Genomic DNA, 25,392 nt, shown 5'->3' on the forward strand with positions numbered 1-25,392 from the left:
AAAAAAATCTCAATTCTGTGGTGATGCAAGTTACTTGCAAGAAAGAAAGCAAATTTAGTAGTCAAAATTATTCTGTGTTAGGTCATTTCTTATTGTAAAAGGCACAGACATACAAGAGTCCAAAATTTGTGAAATCCCAGATGCAGTTTATTGTGCAACCAAAATAAATAAATAAAAAAAGGAAAATTGAATGCACGTGTGACCTCTAGCTTTTAAAAAGCCTGCAATACACTGTGGAATCTTATTTTGAAATGTCTTTGCTCCCAGGTCACACAAATACATAAGGTGAAAAATATACACTCTTACAATCATCTACAATGTATTACAATATAAAGCTATAAAGTAAACTTTGCCACAGGTCAATAAATACTGTATGAGCAGTAATTCATCAACACTAGATCATCATTTGTCAATAGTATTAGTCATGTTGCACAATAAACTCCACGCGGAGTCAGTGTTTTAATTTCATTTCAAGTTATAATTTTTTATAGTAGAACCAAGGAGTTCTAACTGTAGAACCCTCAACTGCCAGAAACAGAGGACTAACAATTAAAAAAACTATCAGCAACTATTACCATTGTTTTTTGCCGATAACCGAAAAAGCAACTATTGCTGCCGATTTATAATTAAAACCAATATATTGGTCGACTTCTACATGTGACAAATTGTTTTGGAGTCGCTGGATAATTATGTGGTAACACTTTACAATAAGGTTCCATTTGCTAAAATGAGTTAACAACATTAGTTAACATGACTTAATGAAAAATATGTATTAAGCATTTATTAATCTTACTTAGTATTACTTTCAACATATACAAATACATATTTAAAATCAAAGGTGTATTAGTTAACATTACTTAATGCATTATGAACTAACAATGAACAACTGTATTTTCATGAACTAACATTAACAAAGATTATTAAATGATGTAACAAATATATTGTTAATTGTTTGTTCATGATACCTAATGCATTAACGTTAACAAATGAAAATTGATTGTAAAGTGTTAACAAGTATGTCCTGAAATGCTGACAACACTGACTGGCTGATGACTACAAGAACATGCACAGTCCCATGCAAGCCCCTCACTATAGTGACTTTCTTAAGCTGTGACATCCAGGAGAACAGACAGGGAAAAATATAATTCCATTTCACACGTTTAAGAGCCCATCTGGCACTGGCAATACATCTACTATGACGTAATGAAATATGCAATTATACTGTATTTTGCTTGCAATATTTTTTTATTTTGTCAGAATACATGGGTACTTTTAAATTGGCGTCTATCGTGTTTTGTAGCATAATGGTGTGGTTATAGCATTTACTAGCCTGGGCAAAAAGGTCTCCGCAGGCCATGCTACCCACTGGCGCGGACAAGCCGCGGCGCCGCAATCTTAGACCGGTCACCCGCTCCACTAATCTGTATGGCAGGTGCAATGAACTGTCAGCGCATTTAATTAATCATACCTCACTGAATACCGAACTGATTTTTTTTGCTGCAAAGGTCATTCATGTAGCTATGATACAGGACACATGGTTCGGCGTATTTTAATATTCATAGTAGGATTAACAGTAATATAATATTCTGAGTCCTATGATATAAAGTCCAAAATCAAAATATGTGATACATCACATATAGGATATAAGGTATTTTATAAATCACACAACTATAAATATGATAAAGAATCAGAAACAGATAGTTGCAGTAAAGTAAGATATTTTAATAAGTTGAAGAATCTATTTATAATGATTTGTGACACTCTCTCTCTCATACACACACACTCTCACAAACAAACAAGCGCACACACACAAACAGTCACAAACACGAACACACTGTCTCTCTCACACACACGCACGCACGTTGTGTTTCCATGTTTTATGGGGACTTTCCATAGACAATGGTTTTTATACTGTACAAACTTTATATTCTATCCCCTAACCCTACCCCTAAACCTAACCCTCACAGAAAACTTTCTGCATTTTTACATTTTCAAAAAACATAATTTAGTAGGATTTATAAGCTGTTTTCCTAATGGGGACTGACAAAATGTCCCCACAAGGTCAAACATTTCGGGTTTTACTATCCTTATGGGGACATTTGGTCCCCACAAAGTGATAAATACACGCTCACTCTCTCACACACACAATCTCTCTCTCTCTCTCTCACACACACACACACACACACACACACACACACACAACGTTAGCTGGCTACGATTTCAGTACAGTAATATCAAAGATCCTTGCTCCTTCTCAATTATCTGGTAATATTCTATTCACAAAATACAACCAATAGTACGGTAATGTTAAAACTTACTTGTGAAAAGTAATCCCCCGGGCTTCTTTCTTGTGCATGGATAATGGGTTTTGGTGTAGAGGCCCGGCCCGTGGGTTCAGACGCGTTCAGAGTGAATAGCCCCTTAGCTTTGCTGCGTTGTGTTGCTCTTTTTCAGAGTATGTAGATGAGATGCGTTCTCAGCTTCTTCTGTTGAATATTACGGTTAGAATATAATTTTATATTTTAACATTCACTTCCTTACACCCTCAGTATGTTTCACATGAAAGGACTCTTTCAACATGGGCTTACATTTTTGAAGTGGACTTACATATAAAGTGGACATAATGTTTGTACCTTTTTGTACCAAAGAACAAATAGGCCTACTTATATATCGTAATGATTGGAGAATAAGGGAAAGGCAGAAGGGTGTGCGGATCCAAATGCAGCTTTATTACAGTACCAAAACAAACAAACACTGGAGCAAATAAACAGTCCACGAGGGGAAAAGCAAACTCAGACACTAACTAACATAACACTGAACACGAGACAGAACATCCTCGGAGGGCTGGGAAACCTGGAGTAAACACGCATAGAGAGAACACATACAATCAACGAAAGACAGGGACTAAACCAAAAACCAGGATATATATATATATATATATATATACACATGAACATAGAACTAAGGGGCCAATGAACAAACAGAACACCAAACAAGATAACGAGGGAAGAAACAGAGGCAAGTGGCAAGTTAACGAGGGACAGGTGAAAGCAATGACGGAAAACACGAACACTAACAAAGAGACTATGGAGTTACATAAGGGACAAAAGTGAAAACTAAGGAATGCAAAAAGTGACGAAAATGGTAAACAAGAGGGAACAGTGAAACAAAACAAGGTAATAAAAGAAACTACAAAAGGACTACAAAAACCAAAACAGGAAACAGGAGCTAAACTAAACTTCAACATAAAAGCACAAAACAAAAGACAACAGTGAACATGACATACACACACACACACACACACACATGTTGTGTTTCCATGTTTTATGGGGACTTTCCATAGACATAATGGTTTTTATACTGTACAAACTTTATATTCTATCCCCTAAACCTAACCCTACCCCTAAACCTAACCCTCACAGAAAACATTCTGCATTTTTACATTTTCAAAAACATAATTTAGTATGATTTATAAGCTGTTTTCCTCATGGGGACCGACAAAATGTCCCCACAAGGTCAAAAATTTCGGGTTTTACTATCCTTATGGGGACATTTGGTCCCCACAAAGTGATAAATACACGCTCACACACACACACACACACACACACACACACACACACACACACACACACACACACACACACACACACACACACACACACACACAGTGTTTCATTTTCAGTTTATGTTGCTTTCTTTTGTAACACAGAAACATTTTCTAAATAGTCTCCCCCTCCCAGTGTCTCATTTCTTTTAATCTCTTTTCAAAAGCAGCAGGTAAAACATGCTGCTAGTTCAGCATTTTAGGGGAAATAATTAAAAGTAACTTTGCCAAAATGGTTTCATCGACCATGCTTTAAAAATACAAGTTTCTATAAAAAGACATTCAAAGAGTAGGTTTCTTTATTTGTTTTGATCCCTGATGGTTTAAGAAGTGTGTATGTGTCCCCTTGTTTGCACAGTGGTTAGCTTGCTGTAGTGAATGTTGGCAGTATGTAGAGTTTGGCAGAAGCTAGAGTGAGGGCTTCATAATATAATTGTACCTTTGGTCTATAAAGTGGAACATCTTAAAGGCTTTGGGAGTTACCCTATTTAGACAAATTAATTTTTGTGGCAAACCAAGCAATTCTGCTTTTTTGCCTTCCCTTTTTAGTTTGCACAGAATATAGAGTCTCAAATTAGGTTTTGGTGTTCAAGTTCTGGTTCCTCTCAGAATTCCTGTTAGAATATTTTGTAATTTAATACAGAATTATCCAATGTCAATTTCAAATAAGCTTAAAACATCTCTGTAACCACACAGCAACATTTATTTTCAGTGACAATTGACTCATAGTTGAGTTGTAGGACATACCCACACACCTGGCAGTTAACAGATGTAAGGTGTAATATTTTGCAGAGCTGTTGCTACTAGGAGTTGTCCTTCATTAATCATTAAATACACCAGTTTCCTGTTATTATGATATTCATGCTCCGGTTATCAATGACTGTACTGCAGATGGGTGATTCTCACGAAATCCAGATTTAGAAGGTGTCCAGCATCAGAATTTTTAAAATGCCCTTAAAGCCAATTTTCTTTTTGCACATATAAGATTAAAGGTCTGAACTTACTATAACCATTATTTTTACAAGATTTAAAAAAATATTTCCTATATAATTATTTACATTTTTAGATGAAGTCCATAAAAAAAAGTCCATTATCATTACCGCAACATGACATTACATTAAATATATGGTTAAAAATGTGTATTTTTGGCTAATGTTAAAGTAGACTCTTATTACTCGTGCTCAAAGCTATGTAAAACTCTGGAGAGATTACTTTTTCATATTTATTATTTTTTGTAATTTCCTTATTTTCTCTCATTACCGAAACATACGTGATGATTTACAATTTATTTTATTTAATTGTTTTATTAAAAGATAACATACACATTTGTTATGTAGCAGACCTTAAATAAGTAGTGTTGTGTAATATGTATATACATTTTAAAACAAAATATGATTATCTAATTATTACTTAATTTGTAAAAAAGATACATGTTGCGGTAATGAAAATGCCATTTCGGTAATGAGAATCAATGTTTCGGAAATGAGATTTAGCTCACACATTAACTGTTGACAAAGGAGTTTGATGCCTAACCCTATTTTACATATTTAAAACGCATACAATTTTTTAAATAATATTTATTTCATGAACAGAGTTTCATTTTCTCATTTATCGTAATCATCACAGTACCATGCCTTGTGTTAACAAGTGTTGTGTATATAAGTTACAATGTTATGCTCATAAAGAATCATATCATGTAGCCTACACTGTAGTACTAACAAATATACAACCATTAGTATAAATATTATCATTCTAGTATAACATATAATCATGTGTTCATGAGAACTTTTTCAATGTAACATATTATCATGTGGTCCTGAGAAACATTTAAATGTAACAGCATCATGTGCTCTTGTAAAAAGATTTTAGTTTAGCTAAAACACTTTGGTCTGACATTCAACCACACAACCTTTTTCTGAGAATAATTTCATGTGAAGAACTTGAATAGCAGCAACTCGATTTATGAGTTGGTCAAACAACTAAAACAAACAACTGGAACGACTGCTTTGTACTAGAGATGCACCGATCGACCGTCCAGGGACCGGAATTAGCCGATTTTCCACATGCTCTGCCCGGACCTGTAACCGGCCGGTCAGCCTCACGTCTTACCGATTCCAAGCCGGTCCGTTTTGTTGCCAGCGGCGCAGGCAATAATGTCACAGCCGCATGTAAACATGTCATTGGCGTGGGAGATCTTCACTGTGTGAGTGAAGTATATATAAAGTTCGAAATGTGTAATAATTGTAAGGCCAAAGTAAACCGTGGGGGAACCACCACAATAACTTTTGGGGGAAGGGGGGTGCTGGATGGCAGAGGCAGGCTAAATACATACAAATTGTGCCGTTGTGATTTAACGTAATTTTTCCCACCGTGTCCGATATTAAAATCAGTGCGACACACATTACAAAAGGCGTGGGCATTGTCGATATGGCTTCGGGATATGAAATTCAATTCTTCCATCCAGCTGTTGTTAAATGTACATGTATATTTTGTTTTTTCACCGGAGCACCAGCTGATTCTTCTCCCATCTACACACATAACGTGTGTAACGCTTCCCACACGAAGGAGGACAGGAAACAGGTCTTCGCCACAAGGTAAGCTTTTAATTTCCGTTGTTTCTTACAACACCGCTATCACACATAATACAACACAATATCAGAGCGCTGAGCTTGCTTGTCATCTCTCCCCCCTGGAGGCCCTCTCGCTGCCTTTTTATGCCGCTCTCCCCGTGCTCACTGAAATTAGAGACAGGTGTTAGACATAATTTAGCTCAGGTGTAAGCGCCCTTACCGTTTTTTTCTCCACGCCCCCGCTGCCACATACCCCCACCGCCCGACTCAGGCCGGGGCGTCATCCGGCCTGCCTACCACTGCCCCTCCCCCCCCATTTCTGGAGAGGAAGTCGGCGACAGCCATCTGCAACCCCGGTCTGTGGACCACCTTGAATTTAAAGGGCTGGAGAGCTAGATACCAACGGGTGATCCGGGCGTTAGTATCTTTCATGCGATGGAGCCACTGCAGTGGGGTGTGATCCGAGCAGAGGGTGAAGGCCCGCCCCAGCAGGTAGTAACGGAGGGTGAGTACTGCCCACTTGATGGCCAAACACTCCTTCTCCACGGTGCTGTACTTAGTCTCCCTTAAGGAGAGCTTATGGCTAATGTACAGCACCGGGCGCTCCTCCCCCTCCACCACCTGCGAGAGTACGGCCCCCAGCCCTCTGTCTGAAGCGTCCGTCTGTAATACAAAAGGGAGAGAGAAGTCAGGTGCATGAAGAAGCGGCCCCCCACAAAGTGCGGCTTTAATCTGCATAAATGCCTGTTGGCACTGCTCCGACCACTGGACCGGATCAGGAGTCCCCTTTTTAGTGAGGTCAGTCAGCGAGCTGGTGACATCTGAATAATTAGGCACAAACCTCCTATAATAGCCAGCCAGCCCCAGGAACTGCCTCACCCCCTTTTTGGTCTTGGGTCTAGGGCAAGTCGCAGTTGCCGCGGTTTTGTCAATTTGGGGACACACCTGGCCATGACCCAAGTGGAACCCCAGATACCGTACCAATCGCGCATTTCTTAGGATTTGCTGTGAGCCCCGCCCGCCGCAGCGATCTCAGGACGGCCCTCAGATGTTGCATGTGCCGCTGCCAGTCATTGCTATAAATGATGATATCATCTAGATAGCGGCGTACGCGGTGTGAGGTCTGAGGATCCTATCCATAGGACGCTGAAACGTGGCTGGTGCCCCAAACAAACCGAAAGGAAGCGTCACGAATTGGTGTAATCCAAACGGCGTAGTGAAGGCGGTTTTCTCACGGGACATTGGTGTCAAGGGGATCTGCCAATAACCCTTCGTTAAATCCAAGGTCGAATAAAAATGAGCATTACCTAACCGATCGAGCAGTTCATCAACACGGGGCATTGGGTACGCGTCAAATTTAGACACCGCGTTAACTTTTATGTAATCCACACAGAATCGAACAGACCCATCGCTCTTAGGAACAAGAACAACCGGGCTGGACCAATCGCTGTGGGATTCCTCTATTACGCCCATATCGAGCATCGCATCTAATTCCTCCCGAACTATTTTCTTTTTATGTTCGGGTAAGCGATAGGGGCGGCACCGTACCACCACGCCCGGTTCGGTCTCGATGTGGTGCTGTATGATGTTTGGATGGCCCGGTAGAGGGGAAAACACATCTGCAAATTCCTTTTGTAAATCGGAAACCTCTGTGAGTTGACGCGGTGAGAGGTGGTCTCCACAAGTAACCGGAGTGTTGCTACTGTGGGCTTTGTTTACCTCCGGTCCGAGCTCCGCCCTCTCCGGAACTACCGTGGCCAACGTCACAGAGGCCGCCTCTTCCCTCCACAATTTCAGGAGGTTGAGGTGATATATTTGCTGCGCACCCCCTATATCGGTACGTTTAACCTCATAATCGAGATCCCCAACTCGTCGTGTGACCTCAAAGGGTCCTTGCCACTTGGCGAGTAATTTACATTTACATTTACATTTACATTTATTCATTTGGCAGACGCTTTTATCCAAAGCGACTTACAAAAGAGGAAGAACATCAGCGAATCATCTTAGGGAGACAGTGGTACAAAAAAAGTGCCATATTACAAAGTTTCACTATCATCATAATAGTATACAAAACAGATTTAAGTGCAACAAGAAATGTAAATATATATATATATATATATATATTTTTTTTTTTTATTATTGACCGGTTAAGTGCTTTTGGAAAAGATGTGTTTTTAGCCGTTTTTTGAAGATAGAGAGTGAGTTAGCTTCCCGGATTGAGTTGGGAAGGTCATTCCACCACCGTGGTATGATGAAACTGAAAGTCCGGGAAAGTGTTTTGGTGCCTCTTTGTTTTGGTACGACAAGGCGACGTTCCTTAGCCGACCGCAGGCTTCTGGTGGGAACGTAGCTCTGCATAAATGTTTTAAGGTATGCTGGAGCAGACCCAGTGACTGTTTTATATGCCAGCATCAGGGCCTTGAATTTAAAACGGGCATGAACCGGCAGCCAGTGGAGAGAGACAAAGAGTGGTGTAACATGTGCTCTCTTAGGTTCATTAAAGACCAGACGTGCTGCTGCATTCTGGATCATTTGGAGAGGTCTAATAGCACATGCAGGAAGGCCTGCAATGAGAGCGTTACAGTAGTCCAGTCTAGTTATGACAAGGGACTGAACGAGCAGTTGTGTGGCATGTACAGAGAGGAAGGGTCTTATCTTCCTGATATTGCAGAGTGTAAATCTACAAGATCTTGCAGTTTTTGAAATGTGGTCTGTGAAATTTAGCTCATCATCAATGGGTACCCCTAGATTTCTGACCGTTTTGGAAGGCGAAACTGTAGTTGGACCCAGCTGCACGGTGATGTTGTGTTCAACAGCCGGGTTGGCTGGAAAGACAAGGAGTTCGGTCTTGGCAGGGTTGAGTTGAAGGTGGTGTTCCTTCATCCAGGCCGAGATGTCTGCCAGACAGGCAGCGATTCGAACGGTCACTGTGGTGTCGTTGGGCTGGAAAGACAAGTATAGTTGCGTGTCATCAGCGTAGCAGTGGTAAGAGAAACCATGTGACTGGATGATGGGTCCCAGTGATGTTGTGTATATGGAGAAGAGAAGTGGCCCAAGCACTGATCCCTGAGGTACCCCAGTAAGTAACTTGTGTGGCTTGGATACTTCCCCTCTCCATGCTACCTCAAAGGACCTTTCTGAGAGATAAGAGTTGAACCAGTCAAGCACAGTTTCAGTGATACCCAGTTTAGGATCTGATGGTTGACTGTGTCAAAGGCAGCAGAAAGGTCCAGCAAAATCAGAACGGACGATCTCGATTCAGCTCTCGCCTGTCTCAGCGACTCGATGACAGACAGCAGGGCAGTCTCAGTGGAGTGTCCACTTTTGAAGCCCGACTGATTGTCATCCAGCAGCTTGTTCTGTGAGAGATAGGTGGAGATCTGACCGAAAACTGCCCTTTCAAGTGTTTTTGCCATGAATGGGATGAGAGAGACTGGTCTGTAGTGTTCTATCTGTGTGGGGTTAAGTGCAGGTTTTTTCAGCAGTGGGGTTACTCGAGCCTGCTTAAATGTAGTGGGAAAAGTGCCTGCAAGAAGGGATGTGTTAATTATGTGTGTAAGTGCCAGTAGGATGGACGGAGAGATGGCCTGGAGAAGGTGTGATGGAATGGGGTCAAGGGAACAGGTTGTGGGGTGGTTGAAGAGGAGGAGTTTAGAGACCTCAGTGTCAGTTAAAGGAGAGAACATAGGGAAAGAAGGGTTGCATACAGGAGCCAGGTGTTTGACAGGGTGTGGTGCTGTGAATGTATTGCTGATGGCTGTAACCTTATCAGTAAAAAATGTGGCGAATATATCTGCTGTCAGTGATGTGTCAGGTGGTGGAGGGGAGGGCAGAGAAGTGTGTTAAATGTTCTAAACAAGCTACGAGTGTCTGTGGTGCTGTTGATCTTGGTCTGGTAATATGAAGTTTTTGCAGTTTTAACGTTATTTGAAAAAGTTGCGAGCAGAAGCTGATATTTACCTAGATCAGCTGGATCTTTAGATTTCCGCCATCTCCTCTCAGCTGCCCTGAGATCAGTCCGATGTTCACGAAGGACGTCAGACAGCCAGGGGCTGGGTGGTGTAGTCCGTGCTGGTCTAGAGGAGAGAGGACAGATGTTGTCTAGACAGGTTGTTAAAGTAGAGCTAAGTGTGTCTGTGGCAGTGTTCACATCAAGCATGGAAAATACATTTATTGTGGGAAGAGAGGCAGAGACATCAGTGGAAAGGCGAGAGGGTGAGAGGGAACGGAGGTTACGGCGAAAGGAAACCAAAGGTGGGGTCGGTTTTACAATGGATGGGAGAATCATGTTGAATTGAACAAAGTAGTGATCAGAAACATGTAAAGGTGTAACAAGAATATTAGAGGTGGTACAGTTACGTGTAAAAATGAGGTCCAGCTGGTTGCCCGACCTGTGAGTTGCTGTGGTGTGTAGTCTTTCCAAGTCAAATGAGGCCAGAAGAGTATTCAGTTCAATGGCCTGGGGTTTGTCCTGGTGTATGTTGAAATCACCAAGAACCACAAGTGGCCTGCCATCCTCTGGCAAGGAGGACAGCAGGACATCCAATTCCTCAAGAAAGCTTGTCAGCTGACCTGGGGGGGCGATAGATGACAACAACATGTAATTTTGTGGGTTGCATTGTAGTAATGGCATGGAATTCAAAAGATGTATTGTTAAATAGTGAAGCATGTGGTGAAAAAGTCCAGTTATTATGAATGGACAAACCTGTTCCCCCACCCCTACCAGTATGTCGAGGGGTGTGTGAGAAGGAGAAGTTGTTAGAGAGAGCAGCAGGTGTTGCTGTATCCTCAGGACGTATCCATGTCTCTGTCAGTGCCAGGATGCTGAGGGTGGACTGCATGGCGAAAGCTGGAATGAAGGCAGCTTTGTTCACAGCAGACTGGCAGTTCCAGAGTCCCACTGAGAACAAGAGTGGAGCAGGTGTTGAAGTGCAAAGCGGCCGTAGGTTGTGTGGGTTGCGTTTTGTCTTGCATCTGTATCTTGTGAACGGTCTACAACAGATAACAGGGATGTGCTTGAAGGCATGTGTTATTAGTGAACTAGACATGTTAATATGTATGTATAAGTAAAATAATAAAAGAGATAGAATAGAAAAATACTTAAGTGCTTTGGTGAGTGGCGCCTTGTCAGTGTCCTTGCTCGGTGGACTCGCACAGGTAGACTCGCTGGTCTTTACCCAAGTAGGTCTTTACCCAAGTAGGTCTTTACCCAAGTAGGTCTTTACCCAAGTAGGTCTTCACACGAGGAGGTCTTCACACGAGGAGGGCTTCACACGAGGAGGGCTTCACACGAGGGCCACCACTTCCGCTGCCGCTTCCGCGTCAGCATTAAGTCCAATAAATAACAACTTTTACGAGCCGTTCAGTGGAAAAAAGCAGCCACGCCTTAATGCTACTTATCACAACAAAGCTAGTCACGTGGTCACCCGAAACCGAAACTCAGGGTTGCGCGGGAACAAACGCAACTTCTGTACAGCGCAAATAAATTATGCTGCACTTAGCAATAAATAATACTCTGAAACCAGTGAAGCACTGTTTGCAGACACTAAAACGACGAAAGTTTTACACACACACAGGATAACCAACCCGAAGTCTAAGCAAATCTAGCAACGAATCCTACGTGACAAGTTTAAACAAGTCTAGCAATTCTATCAGCCAATACTATGGGACAAGTCAACACAAATATAGCGCAGACACACACCAAACACACGCCTAAGCTGACCCGCGTTCAAGACAGTAAACAAACAGCACCTGATCTAGCAATGAATACCACTATAACAACGTTAAAAACAATGAAATAAACACACTTACATACAACTGCAGACTCCTGTAGATAGATCGCTTCTCCTGAATGACTATGTTTCTAACAGTTTAAATAGTTTACCTGGCGCTGGCCACGCCTTAATGCTACTTATCACAACAAAGCTAGTCACGTGGTCACCCGAAACCGAAACTCAGGGTTGCGCTGGAACAAACGCAACTTCTGTACAGCGCAAATAAATTATGCTGCACTTAGCAATAAATAATACTCTGAAACCAGTGAAGCACTGTTTGCAGACACTAAAACGACGAAAGTTTTACACACACACAGGATAACCAACCCGAAGTCTAAGCAAATCTAGCAACGAATCCTACGTGACAAGTTTAAACAAGTCTAGCAATTCTATCAGCCAATACTATGGGACAAGTCAACACAAATATAGCGCGCACACACACCAAACACACGTCTAAGCGACCCGCGTTCAAGACAGTAAACAAACAGCACCTGATCTAGCAATGAATACCACTATTCATTTAGAGCTCGACGTTGGGAGCAATACAAGTACCTTATCTCCCGGTGCAAATTCCCGTAGCCGAGCACCCCTGTCATACAGCCGGCGTTGGCGTTCTTGAGCCTGGAGCAAATTCTCCTGTGTTAGTCGCCCCAGTGTGTGGAGTTTTGCTCTAAGATCAAGAACGTACTGAATTTCATTTTTGCTATTAGAAGGTCCCTCCTCCCAAGCTTCGCGGATGACGTCGAGGACCCCGCGTGGGCGTCGCCCGTACAGCAGCTCAAACGGGGAGAACCCTGTGGAGGCTTGTGGGACCTCTACTGCAAACAACAGGGGGTCCAGCCATTTATCCCAATTTCTAGCGTCATCCTGTACGAATTTACGAATCATGTTCTTGAGTGTTTTATTAAATCGTTCCACTAGGCCATCAGTCTGCGGATGGTAAACGCTAGTGCGAATCGACTTAATGCCCAAGAGCTCGTAAAGTTTGCGAAGTGTTCGTGACATAAAAGTCGTGCCTTGATCGGTGAGGATTTCTTTCGGAATCCCCACCCAGGAGATTATCTTGAAGAGTGCCCCTGCAACACTACGTGCGGAGATGTTGCTCAGAGGCACTGCTTCCGGATATCGCGTCGCGTAATCCACTAGGACTAACACGAAGCGATGCCCGCGTGCTGTCCGTTCTAATGGCCTGACGAGGTCCATCCCAATTCTTTCGAAGGGGACCTCGATCAATGGTAGAGGGTGCAATGGCGCTTTTGGGGTGGCCGGTGGGTTTACCAGCTGACATTCACGGCACGCCGCACACCACCTGCGGACGTCACCGCCAATGCCCGGCCAATAGAAACGGGCTATTAGACAGAGAAGTGTTTTTTGTTCCCCTAGGTGACCGGCCATAGGATTATAGTGAGCCGCCTGGAAAATCATTTCCCGGCTGCTCCGTGGAATCAACAATTGGGTCACTTCCTCTTTTGTTTGAGTGTCCTGCATCACTCTTTAATCATGGCATAATACGGGTATGAAATGGCGATGCCCGGCCGAAGCTGTTGACCATCAATTACTCTCACTTGGTCAAGAGCATGTTTAAGGGAATTCCCTGAGAGGAGGGGTGGCCACCTCGCCCCTTCCCTCGTCATTCAGAGCAGCCGAGGACGGCCCCGGCTCCGCCTCCCCTGCCAGAGCATCGCACACCGCACACCTCTTTATGCAGGACCCATCCGCGCAAATACCCTCTAAAATATCTTTAAAACTCGGCCAATCAGTACCCAAGATTAGCGGATGAGTGAGGCAAGAAATGAGCAAGAGTTATAGTGCTCATCCCTCCTTCATAAGTCTGTTTCTCATTACCGAAACATTGAGTATCTCCACCGCAACAGGCCTTCAATTGTTGCGGTGAATGATAATGGTGTTGCGGAGGATGAGCGACCTTAAACATTCTTGCTAACTGTGGAAGCTAAATGAGGGCTAGCTAAACTTTCCCTCTCTTTTTATATTTAGACCATAATGTGGTATATAGTAATCAAAAAATTAAAACAGCGACATTTTTTTAAAACTTCACAAACTCATTTTTCAGTAATGAGAACTAAAAAGTCGTGTAGGTACTATGACAAACAAAAATTTTAACTTTTATTTGGAGAGAAAAAATAAGAACTGCTTACCTGGTAGCCATCTTGAGTGTCACAGTCAATTATGTCCCTTCCAACAAAATTTCTTGAAAATGTTAGTTCCTTGAGGACTTAAACAATGATTGAAAATTGTTGCGGAGGATGAGAAAATTGGTCTTGGACACGTATATATTCCTTATTATTGTCACTACATTTACCAATGATCACCAAATACCACATGTTTCTTTACTGTAAATGTTTATAGTATAACATGCACTGAAGCTTTTTATTTTTTATATTTTTTAATTATAAATATTTCCATCTTAAAGAACACAAATCCAGTCATGGACATGTTGCGGTAATGACAAATTTCCCCTTAAATGTGGAAAAAACAACAAAATTGGTATTTATGATGTCATTTGAAATCATGTGCAAAATAGCACATGAAGAGATGTTTATAACTGTATTATTCTCATTTTGAAAGCATTTACTTTTATCATCAAAATGTTTCATGACACCTCATATGTGTAATTTCGCGAGAATCACCCAGATGCTCCCTTTCACTCTCCTTTGTTTAAAATGCAACTGCAATTTTTTTATACTCATTTAAAAAATGCAAATATGTATTAGATGTCTGTATTTGTTTAGCATTGTGTTTTTGGGCTTGTGTGTGTGTATTTGTTTGTTTGCAGGCCACACAGGGAGTGCAGGTGAACTGTTTCCGTACTCTTGGTGATTTAGTTGCGGGGTATCAGCACCCCCACAAAGGTCTGGTGGCCCCTTTGATTTTCCCTGTAGTGCGTGAGTCAGAGCCCAATGATGAGAGTTCAGGTAAGAAGGAATGATGATTTAAGCCTAGTGGTTAAATTAATGGTTCTCCCAAAAATTATAATTTGATGGAGATATGATGTGAATATATCCATTCAATGCAAGTAAATTTGATCATATCCCAGCTTAATATGCAGAAACAACTATAAGTAAGCATTTGGTACTGTAGGTTGGTTGCCCTGAAAAATGTAAACTCTGTGGCTCTGTGGCGCTATCAAAAGCTTTGATCATCCCAACCAGCCTGACACAGCAACATTGGCTTAACCAATGGTGTCAGTTTTGGCTGGGACTAACTATTTTTTTGACCAATGAAAAGTTTGGCAAACCTGTTTAAAAACATCTAGGTTACTATTATAACCTCCATTCCCTGATGGAGGGAACGAGACGTTGTGTTGAGTGAAGTGACACTAGGGGACTTTCTTGAAGGCCTCGGTTACCTCTGAACTTGAGAAAAGGTCAATGAGAATTTGGCAGACAGAATTTGCATGTCCCTCCCCCGGACAAACGGGTATAAAGTGAGGGAAACATGCATCTGTTCATTCAGGTTTTGCACTGAGGAGCCTAGAATAAGGTTTGGCCATTGCAGTGGCTTGGTTCAGCATCATTCAGCCTCCCCTCTAGCCTCTCCTGCAGAATTGAGAGCACTGACCCAACTGCGCATCTCTGTGGGTCTTCAGATCGGGAAGAACACCAATTCGCGAACACGTGCCACTTCAGGGCGTAAAGTTGCCTGGTGGAGGGAGCTCTGGCTTGGTTGATTGTGTCTACGACAGCAGCTGGTAGGCCACTTAGATCTTCCGCATCCCATCCAGGGGCCAGATGTGGAGGTTCCAGAGGTCTGGGCATGGATGCCAGAGGGTACCCCGTCCCTGAGAAAGAAGGTCATTCCTCAGGAGAATTCGCCAGGGAGGGGCTGTCGCGAGGAACATGAGATCCAAGAACCAAGTCCGAGTGGGCCAATAGGGGGCCACCAGAGTTGTTCCTCATCTTCCCTGACCTTGCACAGCACCCGTGCAAGTAGACTCACTGTGGGAAATGCGTACTTGTGCAGCCCCCGGGGCCAGCTGTGTGTCAGCGCTTCTGTCCCGAGGGGAGCCTCCGCTAGGGAGTACCAGAGCGGGAGTGGGAGGTCTCTTGGGAAGTGAACAGGTCTACCTGTGCTTTGCCAAACCGCACCCAGATCAGCTGGACCGCCTGGGGGCGGAGCCTCCATTCTCTGCTGAATGTGCCCTGGCGAGGCTTTGCAGCGGGGCGGAGCAGGTAGTGTTGCGTCGGGAGGCAAAAGCGCGTCACGAGGCTTTGGTCCTGAGAGAAGACTCAAAGCACTCACCTTGCTCCACGCACCCGGCAGGGGGCGGGTTAGTGACTGAGGAGGAGGTCCCATGTAGGCGTCCTCTAGACTCGTCAGAACAGGCCTGCCAGTGTGCAGCAGTCATGGGTCCAGAGGCGAGGGGTCTGCGTCCGGGGTGCTGGGACTGCCGAAGTGTGGCATCGGGTTGCCATGAGAACTGCATTTGCGTGTGGTCTGCTTACCAGCTCCAGAGCAAACATCTCGTTCCTTGGGTCATCCGTCTCAGGAACGCTTGGGGGCCTTCCGGGTTCTCGAGGACGTTTGGGAAACGGGAGGCATGTGCTTCCCGCGGGGAGCTCGACACTGGGGCTGAGAGCTGGGCCAAAATTGTGGTGGAGCTTCCTGGCATTTGGGAGCCGCAGGGGGATGCCCTCGTGAGCAGACGGAGCACGGCCTGCGCTGGATTCATGGAGGGGCTTGATGTGGGAAATGGCCTCCGTTTGTTTCTTCACCGTCGAGAACTGTTGGGCGAAGTCGTCAACAGTGTCGCCGAACAGGCCAAGCTGGGAGACGAGGGCATTGAGAAAACGAGCTTTGTCTACTTCCCGTATCTTGACCAGGTTCAGGACTTTGAGTGTCTTGGCCTTGTGAACCTGCAGTAGGGCCATGGCATACAGGGTGGAGGCGGCCTGTCCAGTGGCGCTGTAGGCTTTGGCGAGCATTGACGACGTCATCCTACAGGCCTTGGAGGGGAGCACCGGGCGATCCTGCCAGGTGGCGTAGTTTTCGGGGCACAGGTGGATCGCAATGTCTCTGTCCACCTGGGGGACCTCCGCCTTCGAGGGTAGTGAGAGCGGATAAGTGAGGAGGTTTGTTGCGGGCAGTTAAAGGTGCCATCCATGACCTTGTCAGCTCATCATGCCCCTCTAGGAAGAACGGGCAAGGCTGTGAGCGGCGCGGTCCGAGGAGCCAATCGTCTAGCCGTGAGGGCTGTGGAGAGGGCAAGCATGTCGGCCATCTGGGCGTCGGCCATCTGGGCTTCAGCTCTCCGTTGCAGTGGCGAAATCATCATCCAGCTCTGGGGTCTCGAGGGAGTAAACAGACTGGCCGTGAGGCGAGCCGCTCTCACCTTGAGCCCGGACGGAAGTCAACGAGCGTTCTGGGGGCCGGGTGGTTCGTGGGGATCTACCCGGCGAAACCGAGCCCGCTGCTATCCCCAAATCGCCTCCATCACCATATGGGTCATCCTCAATTCCGTGGGAAGGAGCGATGCGGGGGGTGGCTGGAGTGGCATTCCTCATTAAGAAGGAAAGCCATTACTACAACGTGGTCCAGACACACAAGGCAGTGTCTGTGACCATCAGGAGTGGAGAGAAATCGACTGCATACAGGAACTACACAGGGGCGGAAGGGCATCTTTACATAGACGCGTCCTAAAAAGGACGTTCAACGCCAGCTGTGTATTGCTCTTTTAGATAGATTAACACGCTGTTGAAGTGCCCAGGGGCAAAGCTGCACTACCGTGCAGAGAAGGAGAAAGCCGCTGATATGCACTATAGATCCAACAGCAAATGCTCTACAGAGGTGAGTGGAACAGTGGTGATCTCAGCTCACTGATCGCACATCCGCTCAGCTCCGAAGAAGAAATCTGAATGAACAGATGCTTGATTCATGTGTGTCTGGGGAAGGGACATGCAAATTCTGTCTGCCAAATTGACATTGGCCTTTTCTCAAGTTCAGAGGTAACCGAGGAGGAGTGAGAGGCAGATGGGGAACAATCATTATTTTTGCAATTCTGTTTGGTGCTGCTAGAGGCACAGAAATTACAGACTTTGATTTGAAGTATCTGACTTAAGTTATAGATCATCTGTGCAAAATGTTATTCATAACAAGTGAACAAGTGAAGAAGTCTATGTGACACTCTTCACAGGCTGATGCTATGTCCATATTAATCTGAATACATTTGAATACATTTTGTGTTTTCTTTTTTTTAAATGCTCTCTGTCCACACTACCATTTTCAAGCGTTTTCCAAGAATTGCTCATCCACACTTAAATTCCTTTACTGCGCATGCAAAAAATCACGGTAAGTTCAGAAATGCAATAGTCCTCAGCAAACTTCCCACCACCTTTGAAGGAATGCAATGTGAAGGATGCACAAAGTAGCATTTATCTTTAACAATGTATCAAAGTGAATAGCACACACACAACAGTGCTTCAACTGGGCCGCCATCTTGTATGTTTATGGTGAATGGATCACATTACTGCATCACATGACAAAAAATGCATCATAGTTTTCTGATATATATATTTTCCCTGTCCACAATAAAATGAGAAGACACTGTTCAAATGTATCCAATTGGGAGAGTGTTTTCAAAATTTTTTGCTGTCAAAAGCACCATCTCACTGTGGACGGAAGGCCAAAACATACATTAAAAAAAATCACATTCAGGCTTATGTGCAGGTTTTCTTCTTGTTACAGATGGTGATGATGAGAAGCCAGGTTCAACATTTGCCTCTTCACCACAAGCAATGACAGGCCACCCTCCACCTTCCACCCTCCAGTTCAGCAGCCTCTCATTTGCTGCTGCAGAGGCTTCAGGACCTCAGCCCAACTAGGTACACTCAGTCTCCCTTGTCCTACCGATCAATATTAAACACAATACAAAAGCATTGCATTCCAGCCTACCTGTTTGTTTTAGATATTAATTTACAGAGATTACAACTGATTTCCAAATACACAAAAGGTGTGTGTCTGACTGTGCCTGTATGTGAATATGTGTGAAGACTCTCTCTCCTCAGAGCTCAGTGTACTTATGTTTACTCTACAGTGTAGGCTGTGAGATCATTCCATTACTGAATGAGTATCTGCATGATAATGTGTGTATTGACCTGGAGAATGTGAAAAGGGGAGCGTCAGGACTTCAACATTTCCAGTGCATCCTCAGCCGTGCCTGTGACAGTCTCCACAGGTGCCATTTTTGAAGCATTACACGTAATTTCACACTCTGCTGATATTCTTTGAATGAAGAAACATTTCTAAAAGAAGTGTTCTTGGATTTATTTACCACAGTGAGATTGATCAGAAACTGTCCAGTTTGGAGACTTTAGCAAAAGTTTTTGATTATTCTAGTGGCCACCTCAGCTTCTCCACAATGCAGGTACAACATTTTAATGTGCTCTTTTTACACAAACATGTGTTAAATACAGTACTACTACTTTAGTTTAATTAGTGCATGCAATGTTTTCTTGAATGATAAATAACAGACCATACAGTAGGTTGAACCATGTGGCCAAAAAAGGGAGCAAGGAATTCAGGATTTTATAAAATATTCAAAACAGGACTGGGATTGTTAGTGGTGATTGGTAAAGCAAGCATTACTTTTATTTTTGCTCATACGATTTACACCTGTAAGGACAAAAAAATGTGTTGTTCATTGAAGGAAGAACCTGAGCCATATCTAAAGATCAGCGTATTATAGAGACTTGGAAACGACCTCTTTTGACTCAGGCCAATGGGCAACCAACAAGCAATGCCTTAGCAACTGTACAGAACTCCCTAGCAACTGCATAACAATGCACTAAAACCTCTCAGAACTCCTTAGCAACCTTTTAACAACACCCTGATAACCACCCACAACACTTCTGGACTTGCACCGTTTCGGACCGCAAAGCCCTGCAGAGGATAGTGAGGACAGCTGAGAAGATCATTGAGGTCTCTCTTCCCTCCATCAAAGACATTTACAAAAAACACTGTATCCGCAAAGCAACCAGCATTGTGGACGACCCCACACACCCCTCACACAAACTCTTTACCCTCCTCCCGTCTGGCAAGAGGTACCGAAGCTTTCGGGCCCTCACGGCCAGACTGTGTAACAGCTTCTTCCCCCAAGCCATCAGACTCCTCAATACTCAGAGACTGGTTTGAAACACACGTGTCCTGAGTTGCACTTTAATTACTGTCACTTTATAACTGTCTGCTACCTCAATAACTGCTATGTGCATAGAACATTATCTCATAGTATGTTATGTTTACATTTTTAGAAACTGTCATCTTTTTGCACTACTGAGTACTGGTCGGCGCTGCACTGTCTATTGTCCTGTTCATTGTCAGTAATTTGTTGTACTGTCCTGTACTTTTTGCACATGTTTGCACGTGCACTTTATATAGGTATATATAGGTAGTTTATATAGGTATTTTATTTCGTTGTGTAGTCTCATGTGGTCCTATGTTGGTCCTTTGTTGTTTTTATGTAGCACCATGGTCCTGGAGGAACGTTGTCTCGTTTTGCTGTGTACTGTACTAACTGTATATGGTTGAAACGACAATAAAAACCACTTGACTTGACTTGACTTGGAAGCAGCCTTAGTTTCAATGCTTTCTATAAAGCAGTTTTTATTGCGGAATAATGCTCTACATCTTTCCCTTAACCTCATAAAGCCTTTTGCTTTCGTTATCTCTTGTCTATTAGAATTCAGGGAAGAGCCCTGAAGAAAATGTGGACAATCTACTTCATAAGCTTACTACCCTCTATAACCTGTTGTCTTCCCTGGAAAAGAGGGTAGAGACACATATGACATTTGCAAACTACATACAGTATGCACACACATTACAATTAATGTATACAAATGCAGATGCATGGCACACTGTATTGTCATCCTTCTGCATTCCATAAAAGATTAATATGTTAGCGGTAATGTGAACAATAGCATGTTTTTTGCAGGTTCTCAAAGCTTTGCAAGAGACTGTAACCAGTCAAAACTTATCTTTGCAACCAGCCACTCTTCCTGAGTCTGTCACAGCTACAAAAAAACAGGCCAGACCCAATCCTGTGCATAGCTTTCAGGTAGCACATTAGTGTCTTGCTCAGATTAAAAATATTGTTCTATGACAGTGTTGCATTTATTTGTGTGCATGTTTTTGTGTGTCAAGGTTAAGGTGGTCAGGTATGGCAGGCAAACAGTATCAGTAGACATAGACACAGGAGTACTGCTATTTGACAAGAAGGCTGGCTCATTTGGCATAGAGACTGTCACACATGACAGGAGTGAGTTTACCTTGTGAAAAACACTATGACTTTTTTAACTCTCCATTGCTATCATACAAGGATAGTACATGCTTTTATGTAATGCTTTTATGTTGCAGTTGTGCAGTTGGTGAAGTTTCAGAGAGGACCTGCCAAGCTGAAGATAGTCATAGACAGTCATCACAACCCTCCGAGAGAACTGGTCTTTGAGAGCATAAAGGTGAGGAGAACAACTTAAATGGGCTTGCCTAAGAAAATACACCTGCTGCAGCTTATGAAAGCTGCACACTCCCAGCAGTCTGAGCTTGACATCATCTCTGTGTTTGTGGGCACCTGGAACATGGGTATCAATACACACTGTATCATTATGCTGTAACGTAATGAAAAATAGTGTTGTGGGATGAATTTTTATCAGTTGCAACAAAACATTTCAGTGCTGTATTTGCTTTTGCCTGCAGGGGGAACCCCTCCACCTGGTTCACTGCAGTCCTGGGTTACTTCCTATGGTCTGGGTCTCACCCCAGATGAGTCCATTTGCTCAATGCCTCATGATATCTATGCAGTGGGTACTCAGGACAACCCGCAGGGTGAGAGAGAGTGGACTGAACACATCAAAGCCACACTCTGGAGTGCAACCAGTATTGACTTCAAACAGGTCAGATATTTTTAAGAAAAAAAAGCACATTAAAACTATTATAATTGCAGTCTAAAGCATCTTTGCATAACAAATCTTGAGATGGAAAACTCCTTGTCATTTGATTGCATTTTCGAGTGTCAGAATTGTAAGAGTGTGTTGTTTGTGTTTGTCCTGTAGGTGGCAGTGCAGTCCCTTTGGAATATCAGACTTGCAGTGTTTGTGAAACCAGAGCATGAAGGACTGGTCACTCAAGTAAACACAGGTAGTGTAAAAACTGGCCTGGGAAACACACTTGGTACTTGGCCATTCTTTCATTTATTCCTCTTAGTTCTCCACCTTCATTTCCTTTTTAATCTGGCTGCAAAGCAAACCCTAAGTGATAAATTATCATGTCAAGATTAATTTGTTTTGTCTTGGTGCTGACAGGGAATAAGGGTGCAGTAGGGGTTGCTCTCCTCTTTAATGGTACCTCAATGGGATTTGTGAACTGCCATCTGACTTCTGGTAGTGATAAAGCACCCAGGTATTCACACACATATAAGACAGCTCTCTTACATTACTTAGCCAGCTTAAGTGTGAAACATCCACAGGAAAAGTTACAAATTATATCTCTTTACTGTCTCAATTAATATTAAATAAAGATTGCACTGATATAAAGCACAGAAAGCACAGAACTGGTAATCAGAAGGTTGCCGGTTCGATCCTGAGACAAAGTTGATAACACAACTAAGATATCCATTAGAGGAATATTCTTGGTTCAAGTCAAGCTTAATCGACAGAATTTGTGGCATAATGTTGATTACCACAAAAATGTACTTTGTCTCGACCCCCCTTTTCTTAAAAATAAAAAAAAAGCAAGAATCAAGGTTACAGTAAGGCATTTACAATTGAAGTTTTTGTTTTAGGGTTTAAAAGGCAGAAATGTGAAGCTTATAATTTTATAAAAGCACTTACAATATTTATTTTGTTAAAACTCATGTATTATTTGAGCTGTGAAGTTGTTTAAATACAAAAAAAAAAAAAGTAAAATAACTTTTAAAATGTAATTAAATCTTACAATAAAAATACATAGACATATATACAAACAACATTTAAACCTCACAACCACCCCTCCCCCTCCCAATCCCCAAACCAACATCCTTGTGGTCACACATGAGGAGATATACAGAAAAAAAAAAAAAAAACACAATCAAACATACAAATAATATATATATATATATATATATATATAACAGGCATTTACAAAAATATGCCAAAGCAAAATAACCTCAAGACTGAGCAAAGATACAAACAAAAGCAGGTCTTATATATACACATACACACACTCTAACAAGCCAGGCACAGGTGATATAATTGAGCTAATAATGAACAACAGGAAATCAGGAGGAAGTTGTGGAAGATCTTGGGCTCTAGGTTTCCCTCTGCTGGACAGACCGTGGTGTGACACTTGATAGACATTAAAGCTGCGTCCCCCAGACTCTGAATTAGCAGATAGTAATACACTGATGCCTCATGACCTTCCCCAAATGCAGTAATCACCTCTCCCAGAGTATCTGCTGCTATAGGGGGGTGTATGCTACTCCCAAAAATAGTACAGAGCAGGTGGAGCAGTTGTAAATACCTATAAAACTGAGATCTGGGGATCCCAAAATGTTGAACCAAATTTTCAAAAGATCTCAACACCACTCTCATATAGGTCACCAAGTATATTAACTTCCCTCACAATCCACTCTGACCAGCAGAAAGGGGACTTATTAATACATAATTTTGGGTTCTGCCACATGCTCGAAGCATCATTTAAATAAATGTCTGAGTTAAACACTCAAGACACTTTTGTCCATACCGAGTGTAAATGCGAGGTATCGTGTAACTTAACTTCTCCGATTAGTTTGATACAAAGTCTTTGCAATGGCAAATTAGGGGCAAGAACTTCCTGTTCAATACCAAACCAGAGAGGGTCTCTCTCAGGTGACAGTGACCAATGAGCCAAATGTCTGAGACCGACTTCATAATAATAAAACAAATTCTTGGGTAGGCCTAGCCCACCTTTGTCAATCATCCTATGTAACTTATTGAAATGTAATCTGGGACGCATATTCCAAATGAAGAACTTCGCTATGTAATCAAATTTCTTGAAATAAGAGAGGGGGACATCTACAGGGAGAGACTGGTAGTTACATTTTGGAATACAATTAATTTTAATAACATTAACCTTTCCAATCATAGATAAATGTAATGAAACCCACCTGTACACATCCCTCAAAAATGTTTTTATAAAGGGATAAAAATTAGATCAAAATGAACTAAATCAGACTAATTTGCTGGGAATAAAATATCCCAAATACTTAATACCCTGTTTGGGCCACTGGAAGGTGCCCGGCTGGAAAGCCGTTACTGGGCAGTATGCTGTCAGAGCCAAAGCTTCGGATTTAGACCAGTTAACTCTGTATCCTGAGAACTTAGAAAAGGAATTAATAATTATGCGGAGGCAAGGCATAGATCTAGTGGCGTCAGAGACGGATAATTAAATATTATCTGCATAAAGCATAAATTTAATGCGCCACACCTCCCGCCACCACCCCTGGAAAATCATCCTCCTTTCTTATCGCGGCTGCTAATGATTCCAGGGCAAGTCAGATAATGGGGAAAGAGGGAAACCCTGCCAGGTGCCCTTATCCAGAGTAAAATAATCTGAAATTAATAAATTTGCTTGTACCGCCGCTACCGGGTGTCTATAAAGTAACTTAATCCATCCAATAAAAGTATTTCAGAATTCGTTTATATTCAAAATCTTAACAAGATAATCCCATTCTACCATATCAAATGCCTTTTCAGCGTAAAGAGAGATGGCAGTGACCGGAGTCTGCTCATTCGCCACTGACCATATAATTTTTATGAGATGCCTAATGCTGTCAGAAGAGCTGTGGCCCCGAATAAACCCCACCTGATCTATATGTATAAGAGATGTCATAAATGAATCAGTTAGTCAACATTTTTGACAATATTTGAATATCTAGCGGGATCAGGGAAATTGGACAGTAACTCTTACACTCGTTGGATCTTTGTCCTTTTTTAAGAATCAGACTGATGGCATAAGGTTTCCATTTTTAATGATTCTGTATAAACTTCTTACAAAAGTGGAGCCAGTTCTGTAGCATAAGGTCTAAAAAACTCAGCAGCAAAGCCATCTGGCCCCAGAGCCTTGCCTGTAGGCAAGGCATTAATTACCTTGCCAAGCTCCTCCAAGGTTATCTTAGAATCAAGAGAATGTTTTTGCTCGAGTGAATGGTAGAAAAATACTCTCTCTGTTTTATGTATCTAGCCAAAAGCTTCCCTGCTTTGTCCCATGACTCAAAGTATGACTGTCTTGCCCTGAATAGTCAAAACTCCACTTTCCGTGACAAAATAGTATTATATCTGTATTTCAATCGGGTCAATTCTCTGAGGCCTTCAGACGACATTCGGTGCTTCAGCTCTGCCTCTGCACTTTTAATATTCCCTTCTGAGTTCTCGTGCTTTGGATTTTTTGATGAATGAGGCATACTGTATGATCCGGCCCC

At 42.8% G+C, this 25,392-nt stretch overlaps 1 pseudogene; it reads left to right on the forward strand.

Annotated features, from left to right (window-relative positions):
• Nucleotides 1-25,392, forward strand: part of LOC127659795 (phosphatidylinositol 3,4,5-trisphosphate 5-phosphatase 2B-like) — a 46,754-nt pseudogene that overhangs the window by 3,019 nt on the left and 18,343 nt on the right.

This window comes from Xyrauchen texanus, chromosome 19 (assembly GCF_025860055.1).
Source record: "Xyrauchen texanus isolate HMW12.3.18 chromosome 19, RBS_HiC_50CHRs, whole genome shotgun sequence".
Classification (NCBI taxonomy): domain Eukaryota; kingdom Metazoa; phylum Chordata; class Actinopteri; order Cypriniformes; family Catostomidae; genus Xyrauchen; species Xyrauchen texanus.